Genomic DNA, 18,427 nt, shown 5'->3' on the forward strand with positions numbered 1-18,427 from the left:
TTTCCTTTTTTATGTATTGTTTTCTTTCAACTCTATAAAAAGTTAGAAAGTTAATCTTGACCTTACTTAAATATGATATCAACTTTTCATTTAAATCTATAAACACTATTATAAGAACTTTTTTAAAAATGTTTCTCAATTTAGTTATACATTTATGTAACCAAGAAAGATTATTTTTCTGCTATTTTTCATATAGCCTAAAATAGAATTTTGTTTTCTTTCATGTATTATCTCTATAAGTACTCTCTCACATGCTCACAATTTTGCATGCTCACATTCAGTTTGTCTTACTTTCAGTATTCAATATTTCTTGTGAACTCATGGAACACGGGTATATTCTAACACTTTTTGTGGTTATTACATTTTTTATTTATATCAGCTAATAAATATTAAATTTTTGCTCACAATCTCATCATATTTTGTTACAGAAACATCACATATTTGAAGGATTTGGCTTGTCGTGATTACACTGTCAAGGTTCGTGTAATCCGTTTATGGAAGCAGTCTTTGTATAATAATCCAGATCAGTTTTACTCAACTGAAATGATTGTTGTGGATGAATAGGTATATCTTCATCCATTAAATTTATACATTTTGTTTTAAATTATGTTGTGTTATTTTTCAAATCTTTTTGACCTATACATTTTACTTACAAGGAACCACAATGCAAGCTAATGTTCTTAGAAGATTTTTTCCTAAATTTGAACATCTTCTTGATGAATCAGGTTATTTTGACTATTATCTTATTTTTATAGTCAATATTACTTTTACTTTGCACAATTTTTATTATATGTTGATTTCTTATTTGTTTTTAGATTACATTTGAACTTATATTATAAATTTTTAATAAATATTGATAACATTTATTATATTTGTCTTGATTGTTTATACTAATTTTGAGAATAATTGTTTACACTCAACTTTTGTCTTGATTGTATTTATATTAGATTTGAACATAAGTTATAAAATTAGTATGTAAAATTAACTAATATTAGAAATATTGGTTAAATTGTACTTGAATTATAATTATTTGCATTTTGTATATTTTAATTTTTACACTATTGAGTATAACGTTTTTATATATTTACTAATTTTGAAGTTATAATGAATCAAGTTATTTGTACTATTATCTTATTTTTATAGTCAATATTACTTATACTTTGCACAATTGATATGATATGTTGATGTCTTATTTGTTTTTAGATTACATTTGATGTTTTATTAAAATCACAAAATAATTGTTTTATTAAATTTTATTTATACTTTAATTTAACTTTTGTAGACTGCTATTTCATTGTGAGGCATACAATTGGTTTGAATGACTCAAAGTACAAATATGTGAACAACCAAAACAGGCTGGGCATTTTTGTTGACAGTGATGTGTTCCCATTGTAACATCCCGAAATTTCTAAAATAATATTAATTATATTATTTATTGTTAGTGAGGAAGTTTACTCGGGTTAGCGGGGAAATAATTAAATTAAGTAGGAGTTAGTATGGGTCGGGCTAGTGTTGGGTAATGGATATTGGTTATGGACTTGGGTCATGAAGGAAAGAAGGAAGATACCATGGGCTTAAGCCCATGATCCATAATTATATAAACCTTAAATTCCCATTTATCCATTAATTTCACACATATTTCATACACCACCCAAAACACACACTTAGCTCTCTCTCCTCCTACTTTCTCTCTCTAGCCAAAACCATGAAGAAGAATCGATCCCGACCCGAGGTAATGATAGTATGATATTGTAGAGATTAAAACCCGTTAGATTTAGTCACGAAATGACGAGCCGACACCGTTAAACCGTTGAAGTCACGAAATCCGGGTGGAATCGGGTATAAACCGAACCTAAGATGAGCTTAGGGATCACCCTAGCTCAGATCTGGATCGAACGGGATGAAAAATAGTGAGAACGGTGGTGAAACGAGTGAGATCTCGCTTTTCCGGCGAGATCTCGGTTTTCCAGCGAAGGTGGCGCCGGAAAGGCGGCATTGGAGTCGGCTGGTACGAGGTTAGGGTTTATATCAGAGAATGTTCTGACATTCTCTGACCTAAACCTAATTCGTTTGCGGGATCTTAACGAATGGGTCTTGATTTGTTAGCGGAAGTTTGAAGAACTAGCCTTAATTCGTTATGTCAATTCGTTAAGAAAAGGATGACGAACTAGCCCAATTCGTTAAGCCAATCGTTAAGGGAGAACTGACGAATGAACCCCCAGTTCGTTAAGGGTTCAGTTCATTAAAGGACCAGTTCGTTATAAAGGTCCAATTTGTTATTAAAGATGACGAACTAGTACAAAGCATCAGCTAAGGAAAGACAACGAATCAAATCATGTGTTGGATAACGAATTAGATTGTGATTTGATAACGAATTAGGCTTAATTCATTATAGAAAATGTGATGGTGAATAAAATAATAATTTAAAATCCTAATGGAAAATGTGTTAAGACAGTTAATGAAATAAAATTTTTCCAAGCTGACCTGGTAGCTCGACCCCAGCCAGGGGCTCTACCCCTTGGACCCTGCTAGGGGCTGCCGCCCCTAGACCTCGCTGCCAGGGGCGCTGCCCCGGACTCCCGTTCGTTGAGGGTAATAATTAAACTAGAAACGCGATATGGAGAGTGATAGTAATCAATGCATGTAATTGTTATTCAGTTAGCCGTGCACAGCCAAAGAAAGGAGTAACCATTAACGGAAGAAGTAACCGAGTTCAGGTGAGTTTCTAGCCCCACTTCCTTGTTGTGTTGTGTGAATACTCGATGTGATAGTTAATACACTTACCTTAAGTGGTAAGTGTACGCCTTGTACGATTTATGTATGATGATGTTAGTACATGAACGATCTTCGGATATTGCATGTACTGACAGGTGATAGTCAAAGATATGACTATATAAATAAATTTGATATATAAATGATTGATTGTCGTACGTGAACGATCTTCGGATATTGCGCGTACTGTCAGTTTATAAATAAAGATATAAATGTCATATGTAATATATGGACGATGTATGAACATTATAAATGAACACTTGTCGGGGCGTGAACGATCTTCGTATATTGCATGTACCGACGAGGGGTATGACTGTTAAACAAAGGATGTGAAGAACGCCTAGCGTGTTCTTATGCTACCGTGTACTTATTGTACATGTATATAGGTACATGAATGGTATGTAAGTTCTTCGTCCGACATAGTAAGTTAGGACGGCAAATCCCTCTAACTTCGGTTGGACATAGACTTGGCATGTGGTGGCGTAGTTAAGGACTGCGGGCCTTATACGTGTTATAGATGTTAGATGGGAACGTAGTTAAGGACTGCAGGCCTTATACGTGATATTGAAGATATATGTGAACTTAGATAAGGACAGTGGGCCTTATACGTATTATAGATAATAGACGTCAACGTATATAAGGATTGTGGACCTTATACGTATTGTAGATAGGTCCCAGCATAGGAAAGGACTGTTGTAACACCCCGGCTAAAGCGAAAACGCCTGAGTGTGACGTACAGATTGCCCAAAACACATGTGACACTATTAAGTGATAATATTATCATTAATTGATTTAAACATCAAGTACACAAGTTTGTAACAAGAAATACATGGAAAATTACAAGAACAATTTCACAACTTATCCATTTATTGATATACCCTAAGTTCTAATGTCTTCTTCATGTGTCAACTTCGAATAGATGTACCTGTATCATATATATAAAATAATGTCAACTATATGAATAGTTGGTGAGTTCACACAAGTTTTGATATAAGTACATAAAAATCCACAATTCTATGAACAAGTGTAAATGAGCAAGTAAGGTCCTCTCCAGTTGGGATTGTGCACCAATGTACTCGGATAATAGCGCAAGTAAGTGTCATTTCCATTGGTAACAACCAACGTACTCGGATCAAGGGTCCCTATTCCACTCATAACATCGAGGTCCTGAGTGCATGGAGGGGGGGGGGGTGTATGATCATACTTAATGAGGAAACCATGAGCACGTAATCTTTGAGCAGGTAAGCAAATCAACACACAAGTCCATGTAACGAATTGTAGTTTGTAAATAATGAATAACGAAATCGTAATGTTGATAGGATATATGTGCTACCCCCAAAATATGTGAAAGCGTTAAAAAGGGGGTGTGAGAAACTCACCTTGATGTTTAAGACAAACTTGAAATAAAACCGGAAGTACGTAAATGAAATCGAAGCAATTGAACGTCACGAACTAGAATTAAAAAGGAAATACAAAATTTAAAGACTAACTATTGAGATTATAAAAGTTAAATAATATTAGTTTTAGGAATAAGGCATTAATTTTAATATATATATTTTATTAACCTATGGCAAATGGGGACTTGGGGATTTGTAATGAGTTTAACAAAAATGAATAAAGTTTATATAAATCATTTGATGCTTATTAGTTGAAGAATGATTTGTAAATAAATAATTATAACTTATTAATATAAGATTAAATAACAATATTAATAAGAATTTATGATTAAACAATTTATGTTTATTCTAGTAACATAATTAATTAATTTACTAATTAATTAACTTAAATGTTTTGCATGAAATTCTTTTAAAAAAATTATAAATATTAGTTTATGTTGAAATAAAACAAACAATAGTTAACTTACTAAATTATTAATTTAAAGATATGAAGTATGCTATATCTATTGTAAAATATTTTAAATAAAAGAAATTTTTATAAATCATTATATTTAAAAGAAAGTATATAAGTTTATGATGATCAACAAATCAAAAGATTTAGATAAATATATATTCATGCTTGTTCTTGCACAATAACTAGGTTTGATCCAGATTTAGAAAAATCAAAGTGTTTATTTTGGATATCCATGATCATAATGATTCTTAAGACCAAAATATAATATTTTTATGATAAAAGTAACATGATTATGAAGAACAACTTATGAACAAGTATGAACATTCAAGATAAAATCAAATAAAAAGCTATAAAATGCTTGAAATGGTAACAACTTACTTGTTAGTGCTCTTAAACTTAAGAAAAGAATGGTTTGAGGTGTGAAAATAATGGAGGATTTGTCCTCCTTTTATATTGAAATTATAGAGTTGTTATGTCTTAAGGAAATTATTAAAATTAATCATATTTAATATAATTAAAAAATAAATTAAAAATTCTTTAATAGGGTATTCAAAAGGTTTAACCATTTTAATAAATTTTATTGAATTAAAACATTAATTGTCTTAATTTTTTTAGTTAATAAAAAAATAACATATGAAAAAGATGGTACTAATAATAATCCAAGATTTATTCTAATGATTTGCATGCGAAAAGTTCATGAATAAATAATCTTTAAATGAGTATGCAACACTACAAGGATGGTAAAAAGTATATTTGCATAGAAATGATCACATAAAATACATATAACGAAAATTGAGATTAATTAATAATATTATTAAAGTATATGAATTTATATAGAAACAAAACCGAAAATTTAAAATGGGTCGGGTTATCGGGTTTGAAAAGTAATGAATGTTACAACTGTGGACCTTATACGTGCTGTATTTGTGTTGTGGTAGCATAGCGGAGGACTGCGAACTTCATACGTGCTATGGTTTAGGTTGCAACATAGGGAAGGACTGAGGACTTTGTACGGTGTTGTTAATATAGGATGGTATAGGGAAGGACTGCGGACCTTGCACGTACCATAATTTGGTGAACATAGGTAAGGACTGCGGACCATTTACATGTTCACGACCTTGAGTACAGGTATAGACGGCGGACTATGAACGTACTCTTGGTAGACTGAGGTTAGTGATTGTAGATATATATGTATGTATGGTAGTAGGGTAATTGATTAAGTATGGGTACGTATCTTCGGATATGTATGTATGCATGATATACGTATGTGTTGTATGTCACCTTATTAACTAGAACTCACTCAGCGTAGCTGATTTTAGTATGCACGCAGGTGATCAGGCTGAAGAGTTAGAATGAGGATGACACGTGGCATTGATTGAACGGCTGGCATCTGAAGATGAAAGAAATGATGTTTTAAATATAGTGTTTTATGTTATGGTTTAATAGAAAAGATTAATGTTTTGTACCGAATGATTAAAGTTAATTTTTCCGCTAAAGTTTTAAATTAACTCTGATATTTAGAACTGTGTTTATGAGTAAATCCAACGTTAAAGTGAGGCACCGGGAACAGGGCCTTACACCCATGTTTTGATTTCTCTGGTCCAATATATGGATTCACATTCACAGATTTTAAGGATATCATTGAAAAATCTGTTCTCGATAATCAAGCTTTAGGTAAAGAAAGATTTTATATTGTAAAATTATTATTTTTGTATATAGTTTAACTTTTTATATATTAATATACAAATTATTTTTTCAGATGTTATTTGTTTTGTTGCTGATGTTAAAGATCTGAAGAAATCCAAGACATCAAAGGGTAAAGACACAAAGAAAGTCAATGTGTATGGCCCCGAACCCGGTAGCCCTACTTTAACGTCGGATTTACTCATAAACACAGTTCTACAAATAAGAGTTTATTAAAACTTTTCGCGGAATATAAAACATCAATCATTCGTTACAAAACATTAAATCTTTTCTTTGATAACATAACACAAAACATTATATTTAAACATCGTTTCTTCCATCTTCAGATGCCAGCCGTTCAACCCATGCCATGTGCCATCCTCATGCTAGCTCTTCAGTCTGATCACCTGCGTGCTTACTAAAAGTCAGCTACGCTGAGTAAGTTCTAGTTAATCAAGCAACTTATTATACAACCACTACATGCAATATATACGTATCCGAAGATACATAGTCCACTATCTGACCTGCTCACCTTACCACTAAACCTCTTATTTACCCCTACAGCTTAGCCATTTTAATAACGAATAACGTTATGCCACTTTAATAACGAATAACGTTATGCCACTTTGATAACGAATTACGTTATGCCACTTTGCCATTTTAATAACTAATAACGTTATGCCACTTTAATAACGAATAACGTTATGACACTTTAATAACGAATAACGTTATGCCACTTTGCCACTTTAATAACGAATAACGTTATGCCACTTTGCCACTTTAACACTCTTACTAGACCCCTATCCACTTCTATCACACTCTACTTCTACTTCTCTATAACACACTTCCTGTCAGTTCATTATTTACATAATAAACAAGTCACATCATAGCATTTATACCCACTAATAACCACTAGACAATCACTATCCTTGACGATACGTGCAATATTCGAAGATCGTTCACGCACCGACAAGCATTATATAATAGCTACGTTATATAACATCTATAGCATTCACTTACCACTTAAGGTAAGTGTATTCACACTTCACATCGAGTATGCACACAGCCCCGAAAACATAACAAGGAAAATGGGGCTAGAAACTCACCTGGATCACCAACGTATTTTCTAAGTTGGGCTTGTTTGTTTAGACAAGGGCTTAACAACTTGTGGACTTTAATTTAGACCAGGCCCAATTGTCCATTAAAGCACCTGGACCCGACTGGGTTCAGGCCTAAACCCAACAGAAATGGAATGGCCGAGAACTCCAGGCAGAGAACCCTCGTATTGACCGAGAACTCCCAGGTTTGACCGAGAACGCCGAGGTTTGACTGAGAACTCCCAGGTTTGACTGAGAACTCCCAGGTTTGACCGAGAACTCCCAGGTTTGACCGAGAACGCCCTGGTTTGATGCTTTCAGCTTGATTTCCTATCTTATCACCCTTAACCCAGCTTTAGGTACCCATTTCATTAATCTCTACAACTTTTTCTATCATTCATAATCATTTTGCAGCCCCTATTAGTTCATCACCAAGATCTAGCCCCCTTTTTAGTATAAAGTTTAAACCTTTATGGATTTAAAACATTCTAGGCTAGATCTATGGTTTACTTTATGAACTGTACCTAACCGTAGGTCCATTAAGTCCATTAACCATCAAGTTTGCAACTTTAGGGTTTGTCTTGACCCGATCTACTCTAGGTTTGAGTTTCATGATTATTCGTTCATAAAAATGTAACCTTTAGGATCAAGAACATACCTTTATGATTCCCTCCGACTACGGTTAGCTTGTCGCGTGATCTTGGACTTGTTAGCTTGCTTGTATGATCGAAGATCTAAGGTTACTACGATCGGTTTATGGCTTGGATGATGGCAGACGGCTATGGGAGGTGTATTTGGCTTAAGTGTGTGTTTTTGGAGTGTGTAGAGAATAAGATGGATAGAAATGGATTAGGGTTTAAGGGGTATTTATATTCCCTTAAGCCCATGGACCTAAGGCCCATCTGTAACATCCTAAAATTTTCATATTTAATAAAGAAAGTTACGTTTAGTGATTTCGCGTTAATAATTAATAGAAAAAGATCATGGGCTTAGATTAATCAAGATGGGATTATGGATAAGATGGGCTTAGGGTCCATGGGACTTAGGAGTATAAATACTTCCTTAAACCACCCTTAAACTCTAAACCCTCATTTCTTTCTGTAACATCCCGAAAATTCTAGAATAATATTTAATGTTATACCTGCGTCGGGTGAATTATTTGAGTTAGTGGGATAATATGATAATATGATAATAAAGCTTAAGGGGTAGCGGGCTTGGTTAATAGAATTAAAGATGGACCAAAAAGGAAAGATGGGCCTTACGTCCATGGGCTTAAGGGAGTATAAATACCCCTTAAACCCTAATCCTTTCCATTTTTATCCAAATCTACACACCTTGATAACCACACACAAACACCATCCTATAACCCAAGCCAAGATTCGAAGGTGGAAACCCGAACCCGTTGGTGCTAGATCTTCGTGAAGAATCAAAACAACATCAAGGCTTAACCGTGTTCGTAAACCGACTCGTTTAAGGTACATATATATTTAGAAATCGTTCATATAGGTTCGGTTTGGTTTGGGAAATCATAGATCTGTTATAGTATGTTATAAATGAGTCCAAAGCAACAAATCTTATGGAAATCGATTAACATTTGATGGGTTAATTGTTAGCCTAATAGAACCCGTATATATATGCCTAAATCGCACCCCATAAACATGTATATTTGGTCGAGCAAAGGGTTAGGGTTTGTAGGCATTGCTTAGACGATTCCAATGATACCTAAATCATGGTATTTCGTTAAGAAATGAACCTTTAATAGCAGATCTGATATAATATGACTGTTCCTGTTCTTATCAATTTTGACTTTGACCCTAGAGTCAAAGATCTGGATAAGAACTGTTGATAGTTCGTTATGGTGGATCAATTCGTTACGCGTGCATAACGAATGGGACTCATTCGTGTGAATTGATAACGAATCAGCCCTTAATTCGTTAATCACCCATTTGTTAAATAAGATAACGAATCTGGTGATTCGTTATAGGCTCATTCGATATGCTGAGATAATGAATTAAGTCTTGAGATGACGAATCAGATGGTAATAAGGGACGGATCTGGATAACGAACTAAGGAAGGTTATGCAACGAATTAGATAGCGAATTAGGCTTAATTCGTTATAGCAATGAGTTAGCGAATTGGGCAATAATATTAAAATCTTAATGGAAAATGCGTTAAGACGGTTAGTGAAAATAAAATTTTTCCAAGCTGACCTGCCAGCTTAACCCCAGCCAGGGGCTCTACCCCTTGGACCCCGCTAGGGGCTGCCGCCCCTAGAATCCCGCTGCCAGGGGCGCTACCCCTGGACCCCCGTTCGTTGTGGGCTATTGTTATACTAGAAACGTGATATGGGTAGTGATAGTTAATCTTTACGTGTGATTGTTATACAGTTAGCCATACATACCTCTCAGAAGGAGTAACCATCAACAGTGAACTTAACCGAGTTCAGGTGAGTTTCTAGCCTCATTCCTTGTTATGTTTTCGGGGCTGTGTGCATACTCGATGTGATAGTTAATACACTTACCCTAAATTGGTAAGTGTATGCCATGTATGATTATATGTTATCTATATATGTCTTGAATGAGAATGAAAGCTTGTCAGTACATGAACGATCTTCGGATATTGCACGTACTGTCATGTTAGAAATATAGATTTGAATATTGTATGTAATGTAAAGATGATTGCTTGTCGGTACGTTAACGATCTTCGGATATTGCACGTACTGTCATGTTATAAATATAGATTTGAATATTGTATGTAATGTAAAGATGATTGCTTGTCGGTACGTGAACGATCTTCGGATATTGCATGTATTGCCAAGTATAGTGATTGTCTCCTTATATGGATATTAAATAATAAATTATGTACATAGTTCCTTCTACGGATAATATATATTGAGTGTTCCTTCTATGGAAAGCACAGTGTTCCTTTAATGGAAAGCATAGTGTTCCTTTAATGGAAAGTACAGTGTTCCTTTAATGGAAAGTATAGTGTTCCTTTAATGGAAAGTACAGTGTTCCTTTAATGGAAAGCATAGTGTTCCTTTAATGGAAAGCATAGTGTTCCTTCTATAGAAATATATAGGATGTTCCTTATATGGAAGTTTATATAGTGTCCTTCTATGGAGAATCTATACAGAGCGTCCTTCTATGGAATATATATATATATAGCATGGGCAATAGCCATGGTTCTTTTAATAGATATTATTTGACGTTCCTCTTATGGATATTTATACAAGGTTAAGATATGTAGGTATGTAAGATATGTGTATGTATTGTATGTCGCCTGATTAACTAGAACTCACTCAGCGTAGCTGACTTTTAGTATGCACGCAGGTGAATATGATTAAAGAGCTAGCATGAGGTTGGCACATGGCACAGATTGAGCGGCTGGCATCTGAAGATGAAAGTAATGGTGTTTTAAACATGATGTTTATTATCATGGTTTTAAAGAAAGGATTTAATGTTTTGTAATGAATAATTTAAGTTAATGTTTCTGCAAAAGTTTTAATAAACTCTGATTTGTAGAACTGTGCTTATGAGTAAATCCAACGCTAAAGTAGGGCTACCGGGTTCGGGAAGTTACATTTTCCATCTTATTCTCTACACACTCAATAACACACACACACCTCCATACTTACATACGACCGAGAGAGAGGAAGAGGGTGAAACGACCGACGAACATCGAATAGTAATAAATTTCTAATATGCAAGCTAGATACAAGATAACCAAGCAAAAACGTGACCAACCGAACGCATAAAGGTATGTACTTTGCCTTTAAAGTGTATGTTTTTAGGATCGGTTAGCCTTGAAACTTAAACATAAGGTAAATCGGGTCTAAACGAAAAGTAAAGTAGCAAACTTGACGTTGGAAACGATCTTAACGAATCTATGGCTATTTACGGTGACTTGTATTGAACGTTTTAAGTCTAAAGGTCCAAACTTTATGCTTTTCCGGGTCAAGTCTTATCCGAGATAGCCAGGGGATTGATTTACGGGAGATATTAACATCATATCTAAGGTTTTCACGTTAAGACATAGATGATTTTGTGGTTAAAACCAACCTGTGGCTGTCACTGTACAACTTCGCTTGCAAGCAAGTTCGCCAGTCTGACATGTTCGCTTAAACGTATAAGTTCGCTCACTGTTAAATTTGCTGAATGATAACTTCGCTTGTTGATAAGTTCGCTACTGTTTAAGTTCGCTACTGGTTAAGATCGCTTACACGTATGTTCGCTTACATTTATGACTGCTTGCGAGTACAGGAGAGTTAAAATAATAACTTAAAATCCTAATGGAAAATGCGTTAAGACAGTTAATGAAAATAAAATATTTCCAAGCTGACCTGGCAGCTTAACCCCAGCCAGGGGCTCTGCCCCTTGGACCCCGCTAGGGGATGCCGCCCCTAGAACCCCGCTTCCAGGGGCACTGCCCCCGGACCCCCGTTCGTTGTGGGTTATATAAAGATAGAAATACGATACGAGTAGTGATAGTTAATTGATACGTGTAATTGTTATACAGTTAGTCGTGCACAACTCAAGAAAGGAATTACTATAGACGATGAACGTAACCGACTTTAGGTGAGTTTCTAGCCCCACTTCCTTGTTATGTTTTCGGGGCTGTGTGCATACTTGATGTGATAGTTAATACACTTACCTTAAGTGGTAAGTGTGTGCCCTGTATGAATCATGTATGATGATTGCTTGACGGTGCATGAACGATCTTTGGATATTGCATGGATCGTCAGGTGGTAGTTAATGATATGATTGATATATATTATGTATGAATGTTGTATGTACGAACATATATGATGTATAGATGAGATATGAATGATAAGTATATTAGGTATGAATGATTGCTTGTCGGTATGTGAACGATCTTCGGATATTGCACGTACTGTCAAGGTATGATGTTATGTATAATGTACGAATGATATGTATGCATGCTATGACTGAATGTAAGAGATAGTCAGGTACAGAGGAAAGGGACTGAGCCCTAATAATACTCAAGGTAGACTGGAACCGGACTCTAATAATATCCGAGGCAGAAAAGGGACCGAGCCCTTTATAAATCTCGAGGCAGAAAGGGACTGAGCCCTAGTAATACTCAAGGCAGAAAAAGGGACCGGACCCTAATAATATCCGAGGCAGAATAGAATAATGTAAGGTAGAATTTAGAATAAAGTATGAAGGTAAGTATGTATATTGTGAACGAATTACGAAAGTATAAAGTATGTAAGTAAGTACGTAGTTATGAATGTATTGAATGTTGTATGATTAACTAGAACTCACTCAGCATAGCTGACTTTTAGTATGCACGCAGGATAATCGACTGAGGCAGTTGGCTTGAGGAAGACACATGGTAGGATCCGAAGAGGCTGGTATCTGGAGATTGTCGTGATGTGTGAAATACTATGTTTTATGTTATGTTTTTGAAAGACAAGTTATGGATGTTTGTAATGAATGGTTGACTTTTATATTATTCAGTGAAAGTTTTTATTTACTCTGATATATAGAACTGCATTTATGAGTAAATCCAACGTCCAAAGTAGGGTGCTGGTAACGGGGCCTTACACCATCTTTCCTTTTTGGTCCATACTTAACTCCATCTAATTAGCCTACTTGAACCATCTTTATTATTTTATTACATCTCCACTAACTCAAGTAAACTTTTCCTTCATAAATAAATAATATTTTACTATCCTTTTTCTAGAAATTTCGGGATCTTACACAATGTCATTATTCAAGATCTTGAGTATGTATATATTTTTTTTATTTTTTAATTTTCAATTTAGTTTGTACCCACTTTTCTTGAAATCTTTTATTTAATTCTGTTTTGCAAGGATGAATTCAATTTACCTGTCTTTGTGGGATTCTTATGCTGATTCTGTTTTAGAGCACTGGCAAAACATGAATGAAAATGGTGTTATTGTTTCTGTACTCCAGTTTGGCATATTGAAGTACTTTGGACGTTTTGGTTATGTGAACAACTGTTTTAATGTTTCAAAGCTATTTGTGAATTCTGACATTGTTGAAATTACTTCATTTAGATACAGGTTTTATACTTTCATTATAAAAGATTCATATTACAATATATTTTTTATCAGCAAAGCTTTTATTTTATTCACTAACTTTTTCAATTTTTTCAGCCTTCTTCAAAACTCTGCTGGTTCATCATGTTTCACTCAATCATCTAGGTTATCTGGAATGTTTTTATCCCTCTATGATGAATATGTCGTAAGGGGCGAATTTATCAACATATCTGAGTTAACTCTGAATGAGGTAAACTCTATTTTTGTGTTTTTATTATTTAATATTTTGGTTATGTTATAATACCGTTAACATAAATATAGGTGAAGTCTGTGGTTATTGTTGGTACTGTTCGAATGATACAAGAAGAATTGCCATGGTATTATTTTGCTTGTAAAGCTTGTCACAAGAAGGTTACCAAAAGGAGTGATAGTGATGAACCTACTGTGGGTGTTTTGGTTGATTAAGAAGATGTTTTTGAATGTAAAATAGAGAGTTGCAATAATACTGTGATTGAAGTTGTTGAAAGGTTTTATTATATTTAAACTTTATCATCATCATTTTTCTTATAAACATAGTTGCTTACATAACACATTACTTATGCATGCTGAAACTTCCATTGGTTAAAGATTCCACCGGAAGTGTGTCTTTGACAGTTTTTGACAGATAAGTTTCGAAAATTCTCAACACTACTGCAAAAAGAATTAGTTGAGAAACATGTTGCTGTAAGATATAATTCTGACTTTTTATATATTTTTCCTTATTTATAACATTTTAAATAACTATTTGATGTTAATATGTTTGTAAAATGTTACTTACAACAGGGTGGTGATAAAGCTTTGTATCCTGATGAGTTGGAGGTTCTTGTGGGGAAAAAGTTTGCTTTTCGGATTGATATCAGCCAGTTTAATCAGAATAACAACTTCTGGGTATTTGGTGTTTCGAAAGTCATTGATGATGCTGATATTATCTTTGAGCTTCAAAAGAAGGCAAACAATGTTGAGATAATACATTTACATTAAAGTATATTGAACATACCTTTTTCAGCAACAAACTGTGATTGTCATATTTTTTGTTAATTGTAGGTTGACGATTCTGCATGTTTGACCAACTGTTTAAATGATAGTCAGTCACACGGCACAGTGAACCTGAATGTATGACTTTTATACAATTAAAATTATTTCATCTATTTACAGTATTATATATTTATTTCAACCTTATATAATTTTATATTTTAATACTTGAATTTGATATTTTATTTGTAAATACATATCAGGTTGATAATGTTGGTGGTATTGACTCAACTCAAGCTCTCAATTCTATGGTAATTTACATCAATTTAACTTTCCGTGTATATTTTTGAATAGAAAATGTAACATTTACTGACAAGCTTATTTTATAAATTTATAGGCTGTTGGTGAAATTATGGATGATAATGTCATTACTCCAGCTGGAAACAAAAGTAATGACAAACTTATTGAGAAGCCTGATGTTTGTGAGACTGCAACTTTTAAGAGGAAATCGAAAAATCCATGTTTCAAGAAAAATTTGATGAACACTTATGATGTTGTTGAACTTAGGGAAATGTCTACCACCAAACCTGTTTGTGATGGCAAATCTGCCCTGCTAATCACCAAGCTCGAAAAATGAAGTGTTTATCTTTATGTTTTTAATGTTCCTTTATGTTATTTTCAAGACTTTTAATTATGTTTGTTGTTAATAACTATTATCTTATCTTGGAATCATTCCAAGGTTTATGGTTTTATTCTTGTATTTTCTGTTGTGTACCATTTGGTTTAAGACAATTTGAAAATGCATCACTATGTTATGGTTTTTAATTTAATTTATGTTTGTTTTATGTTTATATTTTAAAGTATTACATGTTTTTATTCTACCAAAAACTTCATTTTGTTATAAATTTTAGTCTTACTTATTTATTTAAAAAAGTTAACAGCTTTTTTTGTCATTAAATCTAAATTACTTAATGAAAACTATAATGTAATATGTTGAAAAGTTTTATAAAGTCTTTCATTCAAGGATAACAACATCGTTTTTTTCAGTTAATTGTTTAATTAGCATGTTATACATTACATTTTCATTTTTATTTTCATTAAACTATTAATTTTAATTTTTAAAAATCATTTTAAACAGATCAAAACTAAAATTCTGTTGAAACAAAGGTTATGAGAGATTTTCAGTTAATTTCGAAATGGCTATTAAAAAAAGCCAACAATTTCATGCATGATGCAATTTCGAAGGTTATTTTCTTAACATATTTATTTATTATATTTGATAAATATAGAGATGTTTATTCACAAAAGTTATAATTTAGTTTGTCATTCAGATTTATAGATACTAAGCCAACAATCTAACACAACAAATGGTATAATATATTTTTATATATTTACTTTTGTAATTACAACTTAAATTCTTTACATATAGTTTTTAAAGAAAGAAGACAAAACAGAAAACAAAAGATGTACTCATCAAATTTAAGCCAAAATTTTCAAGGTAATATATTTAAATCTATTGTTCTTTATAATACATCCATCATAACAATTCACATTCATGATTTTGCAGCATCTTTGAAAGATATCAATTTAAGTTCCAACCTTTTAATAACACAGCCAAATATGCACCATGGAAAGGAAAATTGTGTTTATAATCAATCAGTTACAAATCTTCATAACATTTTTACCTCTTCAAATTACAATATTACACAACCACTATTAGATATTACTAACGGTATATTTTAACAGATATACTTATCTTTTATACTTGTCCTTTAGATGATGATACATATTTTATTTATATGTTACTACTTACTTATAATTGAATCGTTTATATATTATAGTGTCACTTAGCAATGATGATAATAGCAGTCCACAGTTTTCTCGGCACATCAGAAAACAATATCTTCATTCCAAAAAAGCAACCGCTCAATCTTCTTACGCTAAGAATATTAAAGCATCTTCATCCAAATCAAAAAAACAAAATAAATCTAATACATCTACATCAGAGGTAATAGAAAAAGATCAAGATGATGATGATGTAGAACTAATGAATCAAATTTTCTCTGGTAAATCTGAAGGTAAAAAATTTTGTTTATTTCATTATATTTTAATACAAACTCAAATTTTACTATCTTATAATGAAGTATTAATAAATGTAATAATTAATTTTGTTCATATTATTTAGATCATGGAGATCAAAGTCATGTATGTGAAATATATAAAGCAAAATTGTGGAAGGATGAAGCGTTTCAAAGTAGACAAAGAAAGAATAAATCAAGCTTTAGTTTATGTTGTGGATACAACAAAGTTCATCTTCCAACTTTTAAAGAACCTCCATCCAGTTATAAACGTCTTTTTAGTGGTTTGGATTAAAAAAGGATACATTTTTTGAAAAACATTCGTCGATACAATTCAATGTTTGCGTTTACATCAATGGGTGGAAAAGTTGATTCCTCCATCAACCGAGGTAAAGGTCCTTTTATATTTAGATTGAGCGGTGAAAAGTACCATTCCATTGGAACTCTTCTACCAACAGATGGTTCAAAGGCAAAATTTTCTCAGTTATATATATATATATATATATGATACTGACAATGAGATGGCAAACATACAAGAATGTTTAGGTTAGGGTATGTTTTCTACTCAGTTAACAAAATTATAATTTATATGATTTATAGTGTTCACAATAGGTAACTAACTTTTTTATTACATATATTTTTTTCAGTAAAAGCAATAATGTGTCTACAGAAACATCTAAAACTTTAGATGTCGAGATTATTCAAGAGGTGAAAAGCATGCTAGATTCACACAATGAGTTGGTTAAATCTTACAGAATGGCCCGTGACTGTTTTCAAAGCAATCCTCATGCTGATCTAAACTTGCGCCTTATTGCAAAAAGAAATAAAGATGGAAGAACCTATAACTTGCCAACTACTTCTGAAGTTGTTGCTTTAGTTGTTGGAGACATAGACACGTCACTTGAACCTAGAGATATTATTGTCAAGACCAAAGACGGTTTTCTACAACGTATTAGTGAATTACATCCTTCTTATGTGCCACTTCAGTTTCAAATAATTTTTGTTTATGGTGATGATTGTTACAGAATTGACATTCCTTATCGTGATGTTTCTGCTTCAAACACCACTGAAACACGCTTATGCACTATGAGAGAGTTTTTCTGTTACATGATCCAAGACAGATTGAATCATTTTTCATTGATTCTACAATCTAGGCGGCTTTTCAACAACTTTTTGTTGATGCGTATACAATGATCGAAAGTGAAAGACTCTTTTTCATACGTAATCAGCAAAAGAAATTATGGTTTGAGACTTATGAGAATCTACGTTCTGTTCAAACTCAAGGCAACAACGATCTGTCTACAATTGGTCAGCGCGTTATACTACCGTCTTCCTTTACTGGTAGTGCACGTTACATGTTGCAAAACTATTTAGATGCCATGTCTCTTTGTAAGTGGTATGGTTATCCAGATTTTTTCATTACAATTACATGTAACCCAAAATGGCTAAAAGTTAAAAGATTTTTAGAAGACACAACGCTTAATGTCGAAGACAGACATGATATTTTATGTAGATTATTCAAAATCAAATTGGATTTTGTCATTAAAGACATCAAGGAGAATTCACTACTTGGAAAGGTCCAAGCAGGTAATTTTTTATCCTTATTTCTACCAATCATCAATATATATATATATATATATATATATATATATATATATTGTTAGTGCACGGTTTTGCGTATTGAGTCTTTGTAATTATCGTTAACGTATTTGTTTTATATTTAATGTAATAATTATTTAAGTTATTCTCTAGTTCTCTAATATAATGTCTAGTTCGCTAGGGGATGTTAGCAAACAAAGACTTAAAGTTATTCCCTCCTGATTCGTTAGGGAATGTTAACGAATCAGGAGGTGATTCGTTAAGCTATTTGAGTTATTTATGTACGTAACGAAGTGGGTCTGGTTCGC

The 18,427-nt window shown here is 33.0% G+C and overlaps 1 pseudogene; it reads left to right on the plus strand.

Annotated features, from left to right (window-relative positions):
• Nucleotides 1–320: 320 nt before the first annotated feature.
• Nucleotides 321–17,714, plus strand: LOC143542840 (replication protein A 70 kDa DNA-binding subunit B-like; annotated as a pseudogene).
• Nucleotides 17,715–18,427: the final 713 nt, after the last annotated feature.

Source organism: Bidens hawaiensis, unplaced genomic scaffold, assembly GCF_021521415.1.
Source record: "Bidens hawaiensis isolate Kalapana, Puna unplaced genomic scaffold, B.hawaiensis_p1.1 tig00012998_1, whole genome shotgun sequence".
NCBI classification, from domain to species: domain Eukaryota; kingdom Viridiplantae; phylum Streptophyta; class Magnoliopsida; order Asterales; family Asteraceae; genus Bidens; species Bidens hawaiensis.